Genomic DNA, 13,645 nt, shown 5'->3' with positions numbered 1-13,645 from the left:
CTTGTGAGTATTTATTTCCTGGATGATTAAAAAACTTAGTAGCCCCAAAAGCTTGGTAATAATTAATTAAAAATAAAATCACACAATTAAAAATCTGCACAGGGGATTTAGGCAAAATTTAAAGTAGATAATGAAAGAAATTATTAAAAATACAAAAAATCAGATCAACCTAAAGATCTGTAAATGCTGAGAAATAAGGGAAGCATTTTAAAACCTAGTACTTCTGTCAAATTCTCAGCTGCCCTCACACACACACACACACACAAAATCTTAAAAATTTGCTGTTATTTAAAATAAAATTCTTTTCTTGTACAAAAAGAGTATACCCTCAAACAGAAACTGTGGGAGGGGCTTATGCAATGGGCAAGAGCATTCAATTAATTGGATTCAATTAATTTATTTAGTTATAAATTAAAATAATCTCAGAAAGCAATTAATTTATTTTGAAATTTCAATAACATTCAGTTCAGTTCAGTTCAGTTCAGTCACTCAGTTGTGTCCAACTCTTTGTGACCCCATGAATCGCAGCACGCCAGGCCTCCCTGTCCAGGATATCATAGTTTTGGGTTTATATGATTTATTACAAAGGTGCATGATGTTAAGAAAATCCACAATAAGCTCCCTGTTTGTTCTTCCCTGTACTCTGTTTAAAACTCTTATTGAATCACCTTGCTTTCTATCTTATGTTTCAATTGATGTAAGTACATATCCCTCTCCTGCACTTAACCAGAAGCCTCTTAAGAGCAGGTACATCTTACTCTTCTTGGCATTCTCATGGGAACTTACACACAATAGGAACTCAGTTAAGTGCTTACTGAACTTAGAACTTTAAAGTTTTCCTCTCTCTCTCTCTCTCTCTCTCTCTCTCTCATACACACACACACACACACACACACACACACACACACACACTTATACCTACACACACAGACTGGAATTTCCCATTGACTCCTTTTTCAACATCCTTGAGGCTCTGGGAAATCTGTCTAATCTCTGTATTAGTTGCCCTAATTTGGAGAAAGCTGAGAACATTTCAAACAAAAAAGTCAGCACATTAATTTTTATAAAATGTAACCCTAATATGCAACCCAGTGGGTGACTAAAAAGTATTATTAACAAATGCAAATAGGAATTCTAAAGATAAAGAGCAGCCAACTATCTAGACAAGCTCAACCTTTCACAATATTTTGTAAATTTTAACCACACACTATAAAATGCAGTAGGTACTTAGGAAAAAGGAAATGCTCCATTTCACTTTATATTGTTACACTGACAGCAAGTAAGCTTTTATCAGAGGAAAAGTCTTCTCAATACAGAGATAGCAGCAATTAATTGAAAATTCCTTCTTTAAAAAGGTTGAGTTTTCATTTTCTTTCTACCGCTGAGCTGTTAACACAGAAGACCAACTGCCTACTGCAAGTGCTCATCACTCAGTGGTTGAGTACAGTTGCCCCATAGTCAGCAGAATCATCCAGCCCCTCCAACCCAATGCTGAGGGAGTCCCAAAGCCCACTGCTACGCCATACATATTGGCCCCATCACATGTGCATATGTGCTAAGTCGCTTCAGTCGTGTCTGACTCTGGGCAACCTTATAAACTATAGCCCACCAGGCTCTTCTTTCCATTGGATTCTCCAGACAAGAATGCTGCAGTGGGTTTCCATGCCCTCCTCCAAGTGATCTTCCCCACCCAGGGATCAAACATGAGTCTCTCAAGTCTCCTGCATTGGCAGGTGTGTTCTTAATCACTAGCACCACTTGGGAAGCCCTTAGCCCCAACATACTAAACTCCTAATGAAAATGCAGTACTTTTGACTGATTTAAGCTCCCCTAAATCCTGCCTACACTTGACATGAAAGCTTAGTTTTGAATGGAAAATTCAGTCTTGTAGGAACAGTTGAGAAGCTGGCATGATCTCCTCAAGCATATCTTTCTTGGAGCAAGGACATAACTCTTGAAACAGTATTCAAGCTAAAGGTCAGTTTTACAAGTGAGTCTAACTTTCCAGCCGTTTCAGTACAACCAGCCAAAACCTGATTAAGTAAACTTTTCCTTTTATTAATATCTTAGTACGTCTTTGTAACAGATTGACTGGTATCCTCAGTCACAGAAAAAAGTAAAAGTAAACACACCAAGAAAGAGAGGTGTTCATAAATTATCATGAAAACAAATGATAATTTTGTTTATAATTACTAGTAATGACGGGGAATGACCCTGATGCTGGAAAAGAAGAAAAGGGCGACAGAGTTTGAGATGGCTGGATAGCATCACCGATGCAATGGACATGAACTTGGGCAAGCTCCCGGAGATGGTGAGGGACAGGGAGGCCTGGCGTCCTGCAGTCCATGGGGTCGCAGAGAGTTGGACATGACTTAGCGACTGAAGAACATCAAATCATGACCTAATAAAAGTCTTAACTATCTTCTAATGGCTTTGAGCTTTCAATTAATATTTCTAACTTCCAATCTCCTATTTATAGGGAAAGGACAAAAAAGAATAATATCAAGGTGATTTTCAGGTTTGGGCTTTGTGTGGGAGAAGTAGGATGTTTCATCTAGTTTTGCTTTAGATTCAGGCTATGTCACTGATAAACAATGAGCTCAATACCTCAATCATATAAAAACTATTCAGCAGGAAACAAACTTAGCAAAGCTGACTTTTAGGATCTTTAATTTCACAAACTATCAAATTTTAAGTGTTATCAATATTCTCATATAATGATTTTCAAATGCAAAGAATAAAGCAAGGAGTTTCAGAAGGGGGAATTCTCTTATACAGAGTTTAGCGGAATATACTTTATTTCATAGTCTATTATCAGAGCACACAAGATAAAATATACTTTTCTACAACAAACACTGTGAGGGAATTCAGCATAAATGCTAGGTCTATTCCTACAACTATCTGAGACAAAATAGACAGAAGGTGGGACTTCACTTTCATTCAGAGATCTGCTTGGTTTTATGTGAACAGAATCTAAAAGAACTGAATACTCTGAGATGCCTGAACAAGTGCCTTCACTCTGTCCCATTCACATTCTCCCTCACTGCCCAGCACTTGTCACTACCCTTCTGTCTTTTTCCTTCAACTCTCAAAATCAGGATGAGTCACAGTCCCAAGAAATAAGACACTGTGCGCAGTTAATTTACCTGCACTGGTTCCTGTTCATTTTGCTAATTACCCAAATCAATGCTCATAAGTAGAAGGGGAATGCACTAAACCTTAATGATAAACAGGCTTCCTATGAAGTGAGAGGATAAGGGACTGAGACTCTTTAATCTCATTCTTTCTCCACTTGGTCAATTTAGACACATATGATGAATGATATACTCAAAAGTTAACCTACTATGTAAATATCAATAGACACTTGCCTTCTAGTTTGGCATCCTATATTGCTCACATCTCTCCCCTCCAAGGGAAATAACTCCCTATTTAATACATTAACTCTATTAAACTACAATAGAGAGAAATCATATGGAATATTTCAAATGTATAGCCCTAAAAAGACTAAATTTACTTTAAAAAATGTTTTGCCACAATCATTTGCATTGGAACAATTATTATTTAAAGTTAGAAGACATTTTTTTTCCCTGTTTAGAAATTTACTTTTCATTTAAGCTATACTCTCTTTGTTAGAAAACTGTAGTCAGGAAAACAGTAAATCCCTGGCAAGGAAAAATTAACTACAAATACCAAGAGTTTGCTTACATGGAAAACAAGAAAACAATATATGCTTATGGGGCCTGTACTTAAGGATTTCAGATTAGCTCATTAGCTACAATTTCATGTCTATATCCTTGGCAAATTCTATTGGAATCTCTTGTTAAAATATGAATCTCTCAAAACAAAGAGTATTTATACTATCTAATGCCCAAAGTAAACCCAGTGAACACTTTCCCACTCTAAAGCTAAGCTGAGTGGCCCTTTAAGAAATAGTTTAATTCATTATTTCACTCCTCTCATTTATGCAAAACATAGGAGGCAGATGTCTGATTTGTCTGCCACCAAATATACTCATTAATCCTGTCTTTTTTCAAATCTGTTAGTCTATCCATGAAAAGCAAGGCTTGACCCTAAAGCCAAGATGGCTGACAGAGTGAAAAGGCTGGAGAACGTTACCCAGGAAACAAAAGAGAAGCAAAGGGAGCAAAAACTACAGATTTACAGACCAAGGGGGAGGAAAGGGTGACAACTGAGGACACCGAACATTCCTCGCCCAATCAAAAATAAAATCAGAAGGAAAAAAACGAAGTACATAGGCCTCTGGTTGGAAGTAAAAAAAAAAACCTAAAGGATAAAACTAGAGGATGACTGTTTTTCCACTTGGAAAATTGAAGACAATGAGAGGGTCATTTTACCTACCAGTCCTCCGCTCCTCACTTCTGTTTCCTTTCTTCTGCTTATTATTTCCCAGATTCCTCTTTCTCCTTAATTCTTCCTCCTGAAAAGCTGTTCTCTTGTCTTCTCCTCCCTCTCAAGTCTTTAGACCATCCCCCTTCACTCTTGTGGAGAGACTCCCAACCTGCTGACAGTGAAGGATGGCCATGCAGAGGCACACAATGGCAAGCGCAGGCATGTCATCAGCCTTGCAGCTGGCCTTTGAAAGAAAGAACCAAAGCCTAGGCCTGACCTGACGGAGGCCGATTTAATTAAGATCACAGCAAAGGGCAGAGCTGCCTGTGGGCTGCAGGGACGAAGCTTTAAGATGCTCTTCCAGAAGAAAAATGCAAGGAAGTCGTGGTGGCAGAATGTTGAAAGGTGGGAAAAAAGAAAAGACAACAGAGATGTGTTTGATAAATAAGCATAACTGTACCAGAAGTTTACAATCCAGCGATATACAGACATCAAAATGCAAAGACAGTAGGAAACATGTACCAAGTATGTTTTGACACGCCTTTCAAATGAAGAAATATTCCAGATGAATAACGCAATGACCAGACTGAAGTGATCCAGGCTACTCAATTCAGCAACAAAGCAAATTTCCTAGTAACGATAGGGCTAGGACCATAATCCAAATGTGGAATTTTTTTACCTATACAACATAGCCTATTTTAAACACAGTATATCTAAGAGAAAAGCCTTATCAAACAGGGAATGTGTACAGGCTTGGGCATCACTTAAGAGACAAAGATTTTGTGAAGATTAGGATCCAGTAATACAAAAAAATATACATGATCTCTACCTTAAAGGAGCTCATACTCTTGTGTTGGAGGTGTGGGGAGTGAAGGAGCTCACAGTCTAGTGTTGGAGGAGGGGGTCGGGGCTGACACAGGTAAACAAGTAATAACAATACACACTGAGGCAAAGATACTAGGCTGGTGTGTCTAGAGAGGTGATAGCCTGATTTTATTTAATTCCAAACCTACTTACCCAAACATATACCATCAGACTACTACTAATAGCTTCCTTCGTATGTGCGAACTAAAATTTACCACTGAATTTTGCCCCTAAAATGACAACACATTGTCCAGCAATAACCAGTATAGGGAGAAAACAACAAACTCATGAGGTCTTTCGTATTCTCTGACAGTCTGGCTGGTGAGTGTCATCCACAAGTGAGTTCCTGGCCAAAATATTAACACAAAAGAATTACAGTCCCTATCCTCCTAGGGCTTGTGAAAACTAGGCCTACTATAGGGACCATATTACACCTCCTCCACAGTCTCTTTGACATTCGTCGAATTCAAGAGTACCAGAGAGTCAAAAGGTAGGACCTCCACTGAACGAGCAATTATTCAGAGCTAGAGCAGAGACTGGACTCTGCAAGGCTGAACAGGGACAGAATATAGCCAGCAGAAGGAGGCAAACAGGGGCTGAGTGTTGAGCTCACATGCCACAAACACAGTCCAGGAGCAAGAAGAAATACTTTAAGGCTAAGGCCAAGCTCAGATGACATGGCAACCAGGCAGCTGGGGAAAGTTATCCAAGAACTGACCATATATTGTGAAGGGTGGCCATATCATAAGGACAGTGTCTAAATCAGCAGGCACTTGGGAAAACAGCAACTAACATCCATCCAAAGATGTCATTAATCATGCAGAGAAGACGATTCATCTCTCATTTGGTCTTTTCTCCTATACCTTCATACACAGCCCACTGCCCACCAAATTGCTAGCTTCTCAGCATTACTGGCACTTCATTCTATGACATTGGATGGTTAGGGGATGGCTATGACTAAGCACCTATTAAACAATTAAAGCCATATCTTTTGCATTAATGAAGTATAATATTTTTTAAATCCTCATGTGTGTATGTTCAGTTGTGTCTGACTCTTTGTGGCTCTATGGACTGTAGCCCACCAGGCTCCTCTGTCCATGGGATTCTCCAGGCAAGAGTACTTGCCATGTCCTCCTCCAGGGGATCCTCCCAACACAGGGAAGGTCTCTTGCATTGCAGGCAGATTCTTTACCACTGAGCCACCGGGGAAGCAAAAACGATGGTATATGTGTGGGGGGTCTTTTTTTAAGCCACATTTTTTTTGATGATTCATTTTTTCTCATTCCTTCTGAAACAGGAATCAGGCATTTGTCTTTATGCTACACTTAATTTTTCCAATCCCTAAAATATTAAAATGAGCTTTCTAACTTCGATGTGTGTTTAAAAAAAAAAGCTCATTTATTCTTCAGGAAATGAGTCACTATAAACAGAGACCATTATAAGAGAAGGCTTGCAGTCTTAAGTTATAAACCAGTAATTAGGCAAGAGCCCCCAAATCAATAATTTTATTCTTCAGAGACACTTAGTATTCAGACATGACTAGGACATCTAGTTTGTGGAGAATATGCATATATTCTAATACTTACATCAAACTCAGAGTCAATGAGGACAATTCTTTTCTTGGTTGCTCCATATGGATTGTCTCAAACTGCAACCTTTTCAGGCAACAACAATGTTGCTTCCAGCCACACTTCTAAATGCAATGTTAAAGTCAAGAGGAGCCTGGCAGGCTACAGTCCATGGTGTCGCGGAGTTGGACGCAACTGAGCGAGTAAGCACAGCAAAGCTAAGATCACCACAAGCTCTCCTAGGCAAACTTTTCATAATATAAAATCCCATAAAATGCTGCCAAGTTTTTATTTATAGTCCAAATGAAGATCAAGCACTGATAAATGTAAAAGATTAATCACTTGTCATCATGTAATGAAAAGAAATATCTTGTTATAAGCCTGATTAGTCTAATAATAATTTCAGAGCAGATTTGCCTACTAGATTAAGGACTCATTTATTGGGAGATAGGAATTCTATGTTTCAGGTCATACACAGCTTCAAGACTGCTTCACTTTTTGTAAAGAGACATTTTAATAAAGACCCTATGCCTCATACGTCTTTGTATCATTCACAGCAACTTGCCAGTGCCTTGAACATCTTAGGAATGTAATCAGATATTTGCTGAACATAGTTTCTAACAAGCAGTATTAAAGTCTTCTCAAAGCAAGTACAGGGAAAACAAAAGAACATGCAAACCTGTTTCTAATATGTTTTTATCATATGATTCAAACACAAATCTGAATAATGTTCCCAGGAACTTGCTTCTTTTTAAAAATGTGCACTTCAACAATACTTTAAGTTGGTATACTATTTATGGAAAATGCAAGTAAAGTTAACATACTTTTACACTTAGTTCCTTATTTGACAAATTTATTACAAGTTAGCTTCACCCGCTCTGTGCACCATACCACATCTAGATTCTCGCAAATGAAACAGAAGGTATAGTGTCTGCCTTAAACTTGGGTGCAATGGGTTTCTAAGCCCAAATGCAAGTTATTTCACTATTAAAACATTAAAATAACTAAGTTCTAACAAAACCAAACAGGAGCATAATAGAATATATCGGCAAAAAAGAAAAAATGCTGGCTGAAAATAGGGACAAAGGGGTTCTTGTCCCCACTCAGCCATTAATTTACTACATGACCTTACCTAATTAGTTAGCCTCTGTGGGTCTCAACTTCCTCATTTTAATATTATTTTTGAAGCCCATTAAACTGCATGTCAAGACTCAGCATGTAACTGTCCTGAGAACTGATTTATAGTCATGCCATCCTTCCCCCTAAAAAGTCACATGTAACATGGCAGTTTTAAATAGCTGAGTATGGATTTCTATCAAAGGCAATTTATTAAAATGTCAGATGAGCTTAAGTCTATTTCAAGTGGAGAATTAAGGCACATATATTAAAGCAAGTACTGTTTACAGATTCAAGTTTCACCTAGACAGCAGCTGTTGCTATTGAGAGCACAGTCTTTAACAGGGTAGTTGAAAATTATACCTCTTTACAAATGGAGAAAACTATTAAGGGTGATTTTCATGGTCTCAGAAACACAGATGCATAGCTTTTTGTTAGGATCAAGAAAAGGAGAAGAACAAGCCTGGCTTGGGAGGCAGGGAGGAGAGCATGGAAGTTTTACAGTACACACCCAGACAAGCCCCTCCCACTTGATGTACTGTACTAGACAGCCTTTACTTCTAATTAGCGTTCACAACTCAAACGCAATGAAAAGATTTCCTATGGCTGAGATGAAGATGGTGGGAACAAGTGAGCTTCACCATATGACAACAGCTGAAGACTTACACTCAAGATGGGATTCAGATCCCTCAGGAATGGGCCAGTAACATAGACATCTGTGACTGAGACCAATTACACTAAGATATAAACTGTATCTATTTACAGCTGTTAAAAACAAGACATATTTTGAAAGTACCAAACAGCACTAGCTTATATGGTAAGTAAGTAAATAAGTAAGTAAGTAAGTAAGTAAAGTCGCTCAGTCGTCTCCAACTCTTTGTGACCCCATGAACTGTAGCCTACCAGGATTCTCTGTCCACAGGATTTTCCAGGCAAGAGTACTGGAGTGGGTTGCCATTTCCTTCTCCAGGGGATCTTCCTGACCCAGGGATCAAACCGGGGTCCCTCACATTGTAGGCAGACGCTTTACCGTCTGAGCCACCAGGGATCATATATATACAGCAAATTAAATCAAAGTTAATCCTCAAAGAATTCCATAATGTCATTTTACAGATGAAGAGACAATTATGTGAAGAATCAGGGGATTTGCCTGATAAGCAAATGGTTAACTGTCAGAGCCTTGTTTTCAACTCAATTCTGACTACAAGTCCTCCAATCCATTTTGAAATATAAAGGTACTCTAACATCAGTTTCCAGCCCCTACTATTTTGTCTGATTTGGCGAATTTTATTTTTTCACTAAATTGCTTCCTCCTCCCATTCCCGTTCAGATCCTCCTCTGGGTTCCTAAAGCATTCTATGCATAATTCTCCACTTCCTGGGCCTTCTAATTGTTCACTTCCTTTTGCCCCTGAATAGACTCATTTCTTCAACAGCAGAGATTGTTTTATCTTTCTTTATAGATGGAAACCTCCCTTATAGATGGAGGCCATCTTTCTTTATAGATAGTGACCTCTCAAATTTCAACCATTTCATCTAACTCCCTCTCTCTACCAAAAAGAACACTCCACCAAGAGAGTGGGTAATCAGATTGCTTCCAGACAGCCTGACACACAATAGGTGGTTAACAATTGCTAGCTAAAGGGATGGTGGGTGGATGGTGGATGATGCAATACTTATAAGTATTTTACAGCACTTTACAAGGTTTGCATTTACATACAGCATCTCCTGTGAGTCTAAAACTGTTAATTTGATAATGAAAATTAAAGTTTTCTTACCCGACATCTGGTTCATCATTCTCAATTGCAGAAACCTGCCCAGAGGCACCTAGCTAGTAAGTAGTAACTTTTCAACTTCAGAAATTGCCCACAAGCCTACCTCGCTCTCTTGCTTTGTTTCCTTTTCATTTCAAACATAGCTGAGAACAGGCTTGATTATGTCTATTGGAACATGAATAAGGTGTCCCATTCTGGTTTCCTGTTGTGAAATCTGAGACTTTTGAAAATTTGAAGGGTTGGTTACTGGCCAGATCAAGAAAAGAGACTTTACTCAGACAATTAGCTGTGACAAAGGAAATCTAAACAAGTACCATGTAAGAATTTATTGATGCAAATTTCCTGTCCACATACACAGTGCCCAGTCCTCAGCCTGCTTGCTCATTCACAGACTGTTAAAGAGGAACAGGTGATGACTCAGAACTCACTTTTAACATTACTTTTCTGAGCCTCTAAACACATTAAGGTAAAACAGCATCAAGTGGACTGAACTGAAAAAACTACAAGACTTTAAGTTACACACATACACACTCATCCTGCAGAGATGAGAGGTGTGATTTTACTGTATAGGATAAAGCACCAGAAGGCGCTACCCAACCTTTACTAAGAAAGTGAGTGAGTGAGTGTTGTATTGTGTCTGACTCTTTGCCACCCCATGGACTATACAGCCCATGGAATTCTCCAGGCCAGAATACTGGAGTGGGTAGCCTTTCCCTCCTCCAGGGGATCTTCCCAACCCAGGGATCGAACCCAAGTCTCCCACATTGCAGGCAAATTCTTTACCAGCTGAGCCACAAGGGAAGCCCATACTAAGCAGAAGAAATGCACGATCTTCTATTTCACCCAGAAATGCAAACTCTTTTGGAACTTTGAGTAGCTAATCAGAAACAACCAAAGTGTGATGCCGACCAATTCTGAAAATAGCAAGCTTCCTTCAAGGGTCAAACAAACATTAATAGCTCCATTCTAGCCAACCAAAGAACCATAAGGCTAAATATTTTAAATGTACTGGTTTTTAAAACAGAGACGTTTCCAACAGGCAAGCAGGCTGTTTTGAGGATTCAGTCCTTCTTCAGCTCAAGTGAAACTTCCCTTCATCCCCCTTCCTCTGAATCATTCTCACTTTGTTCTGGGAAGAGCTACAGAAAGTAGCATCTGTACACTCTCAACACATGAAATTATGCAAAATCGAATCACAATCACACTTAAAGAAAGGGATTGAATACAAACCAGTGAGTGACTCCTGTGCAGAATGAAAGTTCTTAAAAGTATGAAGCACTCTATTTGTAACCCCTAGTGCTGATGAAAGGAGACATATATCAAAGTCTGTTTTCCTAACCTAATGCGGAGAATTTAAGTGAGTGGCTTCCGCTCCACGGGAAATCTGGTGACACAAATCAACCCTCAGCAGAGAGCATCCAGGGACGTCAGAGCCTTAGTTTTACTGCAAAGAGTGCAGCAATCAGCATTAACTGCAGCACTCAGGGGTCCTCGCAGAACCAGATCCCCTTCTTTTGCCAAGACCTCCCAACTTTGCATTGGAAAGCTAGAAGTGGAGGATCCAGTGCTAAGCCTTTCCCCAGCTTTAAAGAAAGCTGCACGAGATCTTAAAGACTCGCCCCACCTTAACTAACAGAAACTGGGGTGGGGGACAATGGGGGTGGGAACCAACCCAGCGGAATAGAGACAAAGATCACCCCAAACGCGTACGCGCGCGCGCACTGAAGCCGAAAGTCTGCAACGCACATTCCTCCAATCTTTCACTGTAGTCTGCTTCCTGTGGGGTTTATTCCCCCAAACCAGCCCTCTCCAAAAAGTTTAAGGCTGTTCACACCGACTTTCAAAGGTCCATTGTTTCCTACTCCGTAAAAGTAATGAAAAGAGAGAGGGAGAGAAAGAAATCAAGACTCGGTTCCCAAAGACCCTTTCTTATGGAGAGGACTTACTCTGGGGAGTCTTGTTACTCCTAATCCAAAGAGGGGAAAGGCGGTGCGAGGGGGCAGGGCGGGAGGGTGCTGTTGGGGGGGCGGGAGGATGTTTGCCGCTTCAATAGAAAGGCCCAGATGCGACTATTGGGAGCCAGGAAGGACCGGAGGACCACCGTCCGCGTCCTGGCAGTGGCCCCCAGCGGGGAGCAAAGGAGACCAGGCAGGGAGAGGGGGCTGGTGACCCAGTTGCTTCTTACCTTCCCCTCCCCCGCTTAGCGTTGGCTAATTCAGGTGCCTACACAGCAGCCCAAGGAGACCGAGCAGAGCTCCTGGCGTCCCCGGGTCCGGATCTTCCCTCCATGGCCAGGGAGCCCCTCCAGCCCCGGAGCCCGCTGCCACCGCCGCCGCCGCCGCCGCTGCTGCTTTTACGCAACTGGCAGCCGCAGCCTCTGCCTGGAGGTGAAACACTCTCCTCCTGGGAGTGACGCGCACTTCCCTCCGCCTCCGCCTCCTCCTCCAGTCCCGAGCCTCCGGGGCAAGGGCCTCGGCTCGCTCTCTCCAGTGCAGCCGCTCCGCTTTCGCCGTCCCTTCCCCTTCGGGAGGAAGAGGAGGAGAATCGTGGCTCCGGCTGGAGCGTCCCCGCGACAACAGGGAGGGGGCGACCGCGCGGGGGCAGAGCGGGGTCCCGGGAGTCGGGCTCGTTCCTGGTCGGCGGGCGCCGCGGCTCGCTAAAGTCGCGCTCAGCCTCCGCCGGCCAGACAAGCAGCCCGGCTCTGCGGGGCCGAGGGCTACGGATTGGGCGAGCGGGCGGGCTAGACGAAGAAGGCGGGGGAGAGGAGGAGCCTGCGGCCGGAGGAGGTGGTGGCCGCGCAGGGCTCCGCCCGCTGTTGCAGCTTCGCTCCAGCTGCGGACACCAGCACTTAGCGCCTCTCGCTGCGGCGCCCAGGAACAGCACCTGACCGCCCGGATGCCGGAGCAGCCCTCCCAACCAGCGCCCCCCACTGCGGCACGCATCACCTCCAGGGTTAAGCCTAACTTGAGCCCCCCATCGCCTCTCAGCTGAGCTTGACTCTGCACCTCCATCACATCCCCATTGAACCTGACAACGGCACCCCGACACTCCCAGCTGAACCCGACACTTAGCCACCCATCACTCCACGGCTGACCTGGACATTTTACCCCATCACCTCCCGGCTGAGCCTGACTTTGCGCCCCAGCCTCTCAAGGCTGAGCCGAACAGGCTCCTTCATCCCTCCTGGCTGAGCCAAACTGCGCCTAGTATCCCCAAAGGAACTTCCGCAACTCCCGAAAATGTTCTGGGCGCTCCGCCACTGCACCAAGGCTGCCCCCACCTGGCCAATCACTGGCGCTGGTTTCTTAGCCTTTTCGGGAGAACTCAGGACAGCTCCTCCGGCGGCATCCAATTCGGTATAAATATACCTACGTCTCCCCCACTCCCCTTGCCTGCACCACTCCGGAGCGGCTGTCGCTTGCGGGAGTGGCGCTGAAAACCGCTCCCTGGCCCACCCCAGCTACGCTGTACCTCTCTTATGGACACCCATACCAAGGCTGGGATACCCTGAGGCCACCACAGCTGGGCTACTCGCATCAAGGAAAGTCTTGGCTCCCGCTGAGGGCGCGGCCAGCGCTTGATCAGTCAGACCCACGAGGTTCAGGACTAATGACAGCAAGAGGGCTGCCAAGTCCAGGCTGTCGTCATCCGGCACTTAATTCGGAACTGGAAGTTTTCCCTCTAGGGAACTCTTTCAGTGGATACTGTACAGATAGGGCTGTTCGGTTTTCAGGCTTGCCTTTTTTTCCTTCCGCCCTTTTAATAAAAGCTCAGTCATGTAACTATGACACATCCAGCAGGCGGGAAAGGGAATTCCCAATTTCGAGGGTTTTGGTTCAGAAATTTGTTGGAATTAATCTTTCTAAATTTTGGCTGATAAGATTCCCAAGAGGCACTGAAAATTTTGGATTCCGGGACCTAGCACCACCTACTGAGTTAGAGGTGCCAGGAATGTGCAAGTTTGAGAAAAAAC

At 42.8% G+C, this 13,645-nt stretch overlaps 1 protein-coding gene across 9 annotated transcripts in view; it reads right to left on the bottom strand.

Moving 5' to 3' along the window:
* CEMIP2 (cell migration inducing hyaluronidase 2) overlaps positions 1-13,255 on the bottom strand; it is an 80,503-nt gene extending 67,248 nt beyond the window's left edge. For 3 of the 9 annotated variants that reach the window (XM_004004310.6, XM_027964507.3, XM_042243349.2), the window contains exon 1: positions 11,858-12,375. The gene's annotated coding sequence lies outside the window, so the exon portion shown is untranslated. Of the gene's footprint in view, positions 1-4,359; positions 5,502-11,857; positions 12,376-12,766; positions 12,874-12,952 lie in introns of those variants that run through there. The other 6 variants (XM_060409371.1, XM_060409375.1, XM_042243348.2 and 3 more) reach the window with 5 other exon arrangements.
* Positions 13,256-13,645: the final 390 nt, after the last annotated feature.

Source organism: Ovis aries, chromosome 2 (assembly GCF_016772045.2).
Source record: "Ovis aries strain OAR_USU_Benz2616 breed Rambouillet chromosome 2, ARS-UI_Ramb_v3.0, whole genome shotgun sequence".
In the NCBI taxonomy this organism is placed as follows: Eukaryota; Metazoa; Chordata; class Mammalia; order Artiodactyla; family Bovidae; genus Ovis; species Ovis aries.
This window is presented reverse-complemented; position numbering and strand designations above follow the sequence as displayed.